This window comes from Hordeum vulgare, chromosome 5H, assembly GCF_904849725.1.
Source record: "Hordeum vulgare subsp. vulgare chromosome 5H, MorexV3_pseudomolecules_assembly, whole genome shotgun sequence".
Classification (NCBI taxonomy): Eukaryota; Viridiplantae; Streptophyta; class Magnoliopsida; order Poales; family Poaceae; genus Hordeum; species Hordeum vulgare.
This window is the reverse complement of record NC_058522.1, coordinates 71797837-71808145: the sequence shown is the minus strand read 5'-3', so window position 1 is coordinate 71808145 and position 10309 is coordinate 71797837.

The window sequence follows — 10309 nt, the reverse complement described above, 5'->3', positions numbered from 1 at the left end:
GACACCGAAAGTGTTTCGGGCATCACCAGTAACGTACCGGGACCACCGGGACCACCGGAGGTGGCCCCGGGGGTCCACCGAAGGGGGGCAACGACCCCGGGAGGTAAGGTGGGCCAAGTGGGGAAGGGAACCAGCCCCTAGGTGGGCTGGTGCGCCTCCCCACTCAGCCCAATGCATGGGGGAGAGAAAAAGGGGGGCAAACCCTAAACCAGGTGGTCCTAAGGCCCACCAGGGGTGCGCCACACCCCTCCTCCCCCCATTTGGCCGCTGCACCAGCCCCATCTAGGGCTGCCGCCCCTCCCAGGAGAGGGAAACCCTCAAGGGGGCGCAGCCCCTCCCTTCCCCTATATATAGTGGGCACTTTCGGCCATTGGAGAACAGACTTTTGCCTCTCTCTCGGCGCAGCCCTGCCCTTCTTCCTCCTCCTCTCTGCCGGTGCTTGGCGAGCCCTGCCGGGAGACCACGCCATCGTGCTGCTGGAGTTCTTCCCCAACCTCTCCCTCCTCCTTGCTGGATCAAGGTGCGGGAGACGTCACCGGGCTGCACGTGTGTTGAGCGCGGAGGTGCCGTAGTTCGGCACTAGATCGGAATCGCTGCGAGTACGACTCCATCAACCGCGTTCTAGCAACGCTTCCGCTTAGCGATCTTCAAAGGTATGAAGATGCTCTTACCCCTCTCTCGTTGCTGGTCTCTCCATAGGAAGATCTGAATATGCGTAGGAAAATTTTGAATTTATGCTACATTACCCAACAGGAAGAAGGTGAAGGATGGTTTTAAAAGCAATGCGCTTGCAGCGTGGGAGGCAGTGTGTAAACCCAAAGATAATGGTGGACTTGGGGTTCTAAGCCTCAGACTACAAAACGATGCCATGCTTCTGAAGATGCTGCACAAGTTCTATAATTGTCGTGATGTTCCCTGGGTCTCACTGATCTGGAACACACACTATGCGGATGAAGTGCCGCATGTGCGGGGACCGTATGAATCCTTTTGGTGGCAGGAGCTGATTAAACTCATGCGTGTGTTTAGGGGGGTGACCAGAGTCCAGGCTAACATTGGCCGGTTCGCGCTGTTTTGGAAAGATGATTGGAACAATGTGGTATATGAAGACAAATTCCCCAGGGCATTCTCTTTCGCTAGCTTTGAGGATGTATCCGTCCAAAACTTCCTGAGCACGCAATCGTTGCAAGAGATGTTCCTGCTACCGCTCTCGGTGCAGGCTCACGATGAAGTCAAGCTGCTGCAGGAAGAAATATGCGAGAGGATGCCTGAGGTCAGTTGTGCTACTGCAACAAAAGACCTTCCAATGGCGCCAGAAATAGGTGTGTCGAGGGCACCAGGAATCCTTCTGCTACGGCTACGCCTTAAGGGACTTCCTAGGCAAATATGCAAAGGATTTCCCCCGTGGCCTTGGAGCCTTGCGTTGGTGTCCCCTCGAAGCGGAAAGGGTGATGTAGCGCAGCGATGGTAAGTATTTCCCTCAGTTTGAGAACCAAGGTATCAATCCGGCGGAAGAGTATCTCAAGATCCTGCACAAACACAAAAAGCTTGCACCCAACGCTATGAAGGGGTTGTCAATCCCTTATAGATTGTTTGCCAAGTGAGAACTAGTATCAAGGAATGCACCTAGTGGAAAAGTAGTATCAAGCATAGCATCATTAGGCAAAGTAGTATCAAGCATAGCATCATCAGGCAAACTGTATCAAGCATAACATCATCAGGCAAAGTAGTATCAAGCATAGCATCATCATAAGCATCATGGGCAGCAGAAGTAGCATCATCAAGCAGATGCGACATATCAAGATTTATAGCAGGAGGTGGTGTCGCAAACTTACTCATATCTGAAGGTGAATCAAGTGCAGAGCTAGATGGCAGTTCCTTACCTGTCCTCGTAGTTGAGGGCAAGACTTTAGTTCTTGGATCTCTCATATTCTTCATAGTGACCAGTGATGTTTTGCTGTGTATCCCTTGCAACGGCGCCAGGAAATAGTTGTGTTGACGGCACCAGGAATCCTTCAGCTATGGCTACACCTTAAGGGACTTCCTAGGCAAGTATGCAAAGGATTTCCCCCATGGCCTTGGAGCCTTGCGTTGGTGTTCCCTCGAAGCGGAAAGGGTGATGTAGCGCAGCGATGGTAAGTATTTCCCTCAGTTTGAGAACCAAGGTATCGATCCAGTGAAGGAGTATCACAAGAGCATGCACAAACACAAAGAACCTGCTCCCAACGCTATGAAGGGGTTGTCAATCCCTTATAGATTGTTCGCCAAGTGAGAACTGAAAGCAACAAAGTAACAAAGCAAAGTAAAAGCAGAGGTGTAAACGATAGATGTGAATAGACCCGAGGGCCGTAGTGTTTACTAGTGGATTCTCTCATGAAAGAAAGTAGACGGCGGGTGAACAAATTACTGTCGAGCAATTGATAGAACCGCGCAAAGTCGTGACGATATCTATGGCAATGATTATATCTATAGGCATCACGTGCAAAACAAGTAGACCGATACTGTGTGCATTTACTACTATTACTCCACACGTCGACCGCTATCCAACATGCATCTAGTGTATTAAGTCCAAAAGAACAGAGTAACGCCTTAAGCAAGATAACATGATGTAGATGCACAAGCTCGTATCAACGACAGAGCCCATCTTGTTACCCTTGATGACAACTACTCAATGTGTGCCTTGCTGCCCCTACTGTCACTGGGAAAGGTAACCACATGGTAAGAACCAAAAACCAAGCACTTCTCCCATTGCAAGAATCATAGATCTAGTTGGCCAAACAAAACCCAAGACTCGGAGAGATTTACAAGGATATCAAATCATGCGTAAAAGAAATCAGCAAAGACTCAAATATATATCATAGATAATCTGATCACAAATCCACAATTCATCGGATCTCGACAAACACACCGCCAAAGGAGATCTCCATGAAGATCATGGAGAACTTTTTATTGAAGATCCAAGAGAGAGAAGAAGCCATCTAGCTACTAACTACGGACCCGTAAGTCTGATGAACTACTCATGAGTCACTGGAGGGGCGATGATGATGACGAAGAAGCCCTCCAACTCCAAAGTCCCCTCTGACAAGGCGTCGGGAAGGGTCTCCAGATGAGATGTCGCGAAAACGGAAGCTTGCGGCGGCGAAAAAGTATTTTCGTGGATCCCCTGATTTTTTGCTCTATTTTAGGGAATATATAGGCCAAAGATCTAGGTCAGGGGGGGCCAGGGAGGCCACAAGCCTTACCACCGCCGCCTCCCCCTGGTGGCGGAGTGGGGGCTTGTGGGCTCCCAGGAGCCCTCCTGGCTTGGCCCACAGGCCCCCTGATCTTCTTTCGTTCGGGAAAAAAATCATTTCGGGGATTTTATTCCTTTTGGACTCCGTTCCAAAATCAGATCTAAAAGAGCCAAAAACACAGGAAAAAATAGGAACTCACACTTGGCACTGAATTAATAAGTTAGTCCCAAAAAAGATATAAAGGTACATAAAACATCCAAAGATGACAAGATAACAACATGAAACCATGAAAAATTATAGATACGTTTGAGACGTATCAATGCCCAACTCTAATGCAGATAGATGGACATGCACGTGGGGAGCCGATGACTTCAAGACATCGGAATATCGTAGGTTCTGCTTCAAAGGGGTGGTTGCCCATGCAGCCTACGACTGGCTGTGGAAATCAAAATGCACGCCGAAGATCAAGGTGTTTGGTTGGTTCCTACTGATGGATAGGCTTAACACAAGTAATATGCTCAAAAGAAGACACTATAATATAGGTTCCACGTTGGATTGTCTGTTGTGTGGCCGTCATGTGGAGGAGAAGCTTGAACATCTCTTCTTTGGGTGCGGGTTTAGCAAAAGTTGCTGGGAGCTGTTAGGGATTAGATTGGCTGCTTTTGGTCCTAGACTGGAGGTGTTGCAACATCAGAAGATGACACATCCCCGAAAGATGTTCATGGAGATCTTCGTGGTAGCAGCTTGGAGTTTGTGGAAAGAAAGAAACAACAAATGCTTTGAGAATGTGACACCTTCCCTAGACTCTTGGAGACAAAGATTTGTAAAGGACTTCTCCAAGCTTAGACATAGGGTGCCAGCTAGCAAGGCACATCTAGTGGACAACATTGTTGCTTCTTTGCTTATCCCCCCTAGTGGTGTAAAACCCTCCACCACCACCCCACCTATCCCCCCTCATGTACATGTAACATTGTCAGCTTGTTTATATATACATGCAGTAGGAGCCTTTCCTACTGTCTTGCACTCAAAAAAATGCATCTACCTATGAAGAGGGCAAAGTAATGCAAGGCAGGAAAATGAATGCTTCCCATGGTAGCCTGCGTAATATCTCTAGTTTCTCCCACAGTTATACTAGAGAAAAAATCTCTAACCGATGATTTAGGAGGATCATTGAGACTACCCCAAACAGGTATCTTGCAAATTCTATTGAAATCCTCTAACTCCATGGTATACGATTTTTCATAGAGATCAAACAGTACGAATGTGTCACGGCCAGCTGAAAATTTGAATCTACGAACAAAAGAGGCAGTGAGAGTAGTATCTGTTAACATTTATCGGAGATGAATTCTTTGAGTCCGACGTTGTGAACAAGTGTATCAAACTCGTCTTTGAAACCTGCCTCAATCATGAATTCATGAGAAGGCCATTCATATGGTTGTACCTGTGCGTTCCTCTGTTGGTAAGGATCGGGCTCCTGAATCGCGAGACGGGGACCCTTCTTGCTTGAGGAACCACCATGATAGTATCTCCTGAACATCTTCTTTTTCTGAAATTTTCAGTGACTCAAAGGAAAAGTGAACAAGGCTCAACTACACTCATAGCAACTACTCCCACAAGTGCCTAGAGGCCATATTACGCATCAAAACAACTTAGGAACAACTAAAATTAGCATGCAAAGCTCAAGAACAGGGTGCTATCCCACAGACAACAGCGCCAGAAATTGACACGATGACAGAGGCTGGGCTTGCGTTGGTTTTTCCCTTGAAGAGGAAAGGGTGATGCAATACAGGAGCATTAAGTATTTCCCTCAGTTTGAGAACCAAGGTATCGATCCAAAAGGAGGGTCTCGTCAAGTCCAGAGTACCTGAGCAAACACAAACAAGCTTGCACCCAACGCTTCAAAGGGGTTGTCAATCCCTTCAAGATTGTTTGCAAAGTGAGATCTGAAGGCGGAAAGTGCAACGAAGTAAAAAGTGTAAGGCTCAAAATATGGTGTGGAGTAGACCCTGGGGGCCATAGTGTTCACTAGAGGCTTCTCTCAAAATAGCAAGTATCACGGTGGGTGAACAAATTACTGTCGAGCAATTGATAGAACCGCGCAAAGTCATGACGATATCTAAGGCGATGATCATACATATAGGCATCACACCAGGGACAAGTAGACCGATACTTTCTGCATCTACTACTATTACTCCACACATCGACCGCTATCCACCATGCATCCAGTGTATTGAGTTCATGACAAACAGAGTAACGCTTTAAGTAAGATGACATGATGTAGAGGGATAATCTCAAACCAATGATGAAAACCCCATCTTTTTACCCTTGATGGCAACAACATGATGCGTGCCTCGCTACCCCTTTTGTCACTAGGTGAGGTCACCGCACGGTATGAACCCAAAACCAAGCACTTCTCCCATTGCAAGAATCATAGATCTAGTTGGCCAGACAAAATCCACAACTCGAAGAGAATTACAAGGATATGAAATCATGCATACGAGAGATCAGAAGAAACTCAAATAAGATTCATAGATAATCTGATCATAAATCCACAATTCATCGGATCTCGACAAACACACCGCAAAACAAGATTGCATCGGATAGATCTCCATGAAGATCATGGAGAAATTTGTATTGAAGATCCAAGAGAGAGAAGAAGCCATCTAGTTACTAGCTATGGACCCATAGGTCTATGGTGAACTACTCACGCATCATCGAAGAGGTCATGGTGTTGATGAAGAAGCCCTCCGTGTCCGAATCCCTCCTCCGGCAGGGCACCAGAACGTGCCCCAGATGGGATCTTGCGGAGACAGAAGCTTGCGGCGGCGGAAAAGTGATTGCGATGATCTCCTGATTTTTTCTGGAATTTATGGGAATATATAGGCGAAAGACCTAGGGCAAAGGGCATCCAGGGGGCCCACAAGCCTCGATGGCACGGCCCCCTTGGCCGCGGGGTGGAGGCTTGTGGGGCCCCTAGGGATCCCCTGCCTTGGCTGCCAAGCTCCCCGGTCTTCTTCCGTTCCAAAAAAAATCTTTTCGGGGATTTTCTTCCGTTTGGACTCCATTTCAAAATCTCCTCTGAAAGGGGTCAAAAACATGGAAAAAACAGGAACTGGCACTTGGCACTGAGTTAATAAGTTAGTCCCAAAAAATATATAAAAGGCATGCAAAACATCCAAAGTTTGACAATATAATATCATGAAACCATCAAATATTATATATACGTTGGAGACGTATCAAGCATCCCCAAGCTTAACTCCTGCTCGTCCTCGAGTAGGGAAGTGATAAAGAAAGAATTTTTGATGTGGAGTGCTACCTAGCATAGTTGTCCTTTGCAACTTCTTTCACGTGACATGAATGTTCAGATCCGTAAGATTCAAAGCAATAGTTTGCTATTGACATGAAAACAGTAATACTTCAAGCAAACTAGCAAAGTAATTATGAACTTTCAAAATAACAAGGCCAAAGAAAGTTATCCCTACAAAATCATATAGTCTGGCTATGCTCCATCATCCTTACACAACTAATGTAAATCATGCACAACCCCAGAATTGGCCAAGTAATCGTTTTCACACTCTTACTTTCTCAAACCTTTTATAACTATCACACAATACACGAGTGCGAGCCATGGATATAACACTATAGGTGGAATAGAGTGTGGTGGTGGTTGTGAGACAAAAAGGAGGAGATGGTCACACTCACTCGGCGTATCAATAGGCTATGGAGATGCCCATTAAAAGATATCAATGTGAATGAGCAGGGATTGCCATACAAGAGATGCACTAGAGTTATAAGTATGTGAAAGCTCAAAAGGAAAACTAGTGGGTGTGCATCCAACTTGCTTGCTCACGAAGACCTAGGGCAATTTTGAGGAAGCCCATCATTGGAATATACAAGCCAAGTTATATAATGAAGATTTCCACTAGCATATGGTAGTGACAAAGCAAGAAGCTCTCAATCATGAAGAACATGGTGCTAACATGAAGCACAAGTGTGGAAAAAGATAGTAGCATTGTCCCTTCTCTCTTTTTCTCTTTTTTCATTTGGGCTCTTAGGCCTCTTTTTTTCTTTTCTTTTCTTTTCTCTTTTTTTTTGTTTTTGGGCTCTTTGGCCTCTTTTTTATTTTTTATTTATTTCCTCACATGGGACAATGCTCTAATAATGATGATCATCACACTTTTATTTACTCACAGCTCAAAGATAACAATCATGATGACTCCATAGGAAATGCCTCCGGCAGTGTACCGGGATGTGCAACGATCTAGCATGGCGTATGACATTGAAACATCTCGCTAGCTATCTTACGATCATGCAATCGCAATATGAGAGTGACGGCACAAGTCATGAGACGGAACGGTGGGAGTTGCATGGCAATATATCTCGGAATGGCTATGAAAATGCCATAGTAGGTAGATATGGTGGCTGTTTTGAGGGAGGAATTTGGTGGGTTTGTGCACCAGCGAGAATTGCGCGGCACTAGAGAGTCTAGCAACGATGGAAGGTGAAAGTGCATCTATACCATGGGCTCACATTAGTCATGAAGAACTCACATACTTATTGCAAAAGTTTTTATTAGTAATCGAAACAAAGTTCTAAACGCATACTCCGAGGGGAAGGGTTGGTAGGTGTAAACCATCGCGCGATCCCGACCTCAACACAAACGATGATAATCAATAGATCAATTATGCTCTGACTTCCTAACATAGCGGTTCACCATACGTGCATGCTACGGGAATCACTAACTTCAACACAAGTATTTCTAGATTCACAACACCCTACTAACATAACTCTCAATATTACCGAATCCACGTCTCAAAACTAATTGAGAGGAATCCAAACTTCTCTTTCTACTCAATGCACATGAAGATGGAGGTTTTTGCATCCTCTTTGGGTACCTAGCACATTTGGGACTACTTTCATAGCATAAGACAACTACCAAATCACGCACCGCCGTGCTCTAAAGATATAAGTGAAGCACAAGAGCAAAAGTATCTAGCTCAAAAGATATAAGTGAAGCACTAGAGCAAAAGTATCTCGCTCAAAAGCTATAAGTGAAGAACAATGAGCATTCTAGAAAAATCACAATGAGTGCATGTCTCTCTCTCTCTCAAAAAGGTGTGCAACAAGGATGATTGTGACACAACAAAAAGAAAAGACTCCTAAGATACAAGACGCTCAAAGAAAAACACGTATAATGAGGTGAATAAGAATATAGCTCCAAGTAATGTTAGCGATGGATTGAAGACGAAAGAGGGGATGCCTTCCCAGGGCATCCCCAAGCTTACGCTTTTTGGTGTCCTTGAATTTGGATTGGGATGCCTTGGGCATCCCCAAGCTTGAGCTCTTTCCACTCCTTATCTCTTTGTCCATGAGAACATCACCCAAAACTTGAAAACTTCACAACACAAAACTTAAACAGAAACTTGTGAAAACATTAGTACAAGAAAACAAACTACCACTTCTTTTGGTACTATAGCAAACTTATCTATATTGTTGATGGGATACTGTATTCTCACTTTTCCATGGCTAGTACCCCCCCCCCCCCGATACTAACCATAGTTTCATCAAAACAAGCAACCATCTCAACAAAAATAGAATATGTCAAAAAACAGACCAGTCTGTAGCAATCTGTATACTTCGTATACTTCTGGTACTTCAAAAAATCTGACAAATTACAACGGCCTGGGAAAAAAGCATATCAATCAGCAGCAAAAATAATCAACTCAAAAGCTCTTTCCGAATAAACATGAAAAATCATCTCGTGAGCGAAAAGTTTCTGTCTTTTTCCAGCAGGATCAAACAACCATTACCAAGACTAGTCATAAAGGTTTTGCTTGGCTCAAACACAAAAATAAACACAAAAAACATAATCACAACAGAATTGTGAAAGTGTGATGCAAAAAAACAGAAAGAAAAAGATAAATTCATTGGGTTGCCTCCCAACAAGCTCTATTGTTTAACGCCCTTAGCTAGGCATAGAAGCGATAGAATCACGTATCGTCGTCTTTGGTGCTCAAACCATAAGTGGCCCTCATCATGGATTCATAAGGCAATCTTCTTTTCTTTCTAGGAAAGTGTTCCATGCCCTTCCTTCAAGGAAATTGAAATCTAATATTCCCTTCCTTCATATCGATGATAGCACCGATAGTCCTTAGGAAAGGTCTACCAGGAATAATGGGGCATGTAGGATTGCAATCAATGTCAAGCACAATGAAATCCACGGGTACATAGTTCCTATTTGCAATAGCAAGAACATCATTGCTCCTTCCCATGGGTTTCTTGACCGTAGAATCGGCAAGATGCAAATTTAGAGAACACTCTTCAATCTCATTAAAACCCAGAACATCACATAAAGACTTTGGAATCGCAGAAACACTAGCACCTAAATCACACAAGGCATTGCACTCATAGTTTTTGATTTTGATTTTGATGGTAGGTTCCCACTCATCATGAAGCTTTCTAGGGATAGAGACTTCCAATTCAAGTTTCTCTTCAAGAGATTTTATCATAGCTTTGACGATATGATCGGTAAAGGCTTTGTTTTGGCTATAAGTGTGTGGAGAGTTCAACATGGATTGCATCAAAGAAATGCATTCAATCAAGGAGCAACTGTCATAATTGAATTCCTTGAAATCCACGGTAGTAATTTCATTACTACTCAAAGTTTTAACGTCTTCTACTCCACTTTTAATGCTTTTAGCATCAAGATAGATGGACTCCGAATCATTGGGGCACTTCTCAACCAAAGTGGATTCATATACAGCCCCATAATCATTAGGTTTGACACAAGAAAACAAAGATTCAATGGGAGTCACACCAAGCACTTTAAGATCTTCGTGATTCTCATCACGAGAACACGCCTTTTTAAACCATTCATGTCTAGCACGAATTTGGGCGGTTCTTTCTTGGCTCTCAATCATGGAAACACGCATAGCTTTCAAAGTTTCATCCATGTTGATTTTGGGAGGAGCACATTTAAATTTCAAAGCATCAGCATCACAAGAAATTATATCCACGCTCTTAGCCAAATCGTCAATTTTGAGTAGTTTTTCCTCTATGGACGCATTGAAAATATTTTG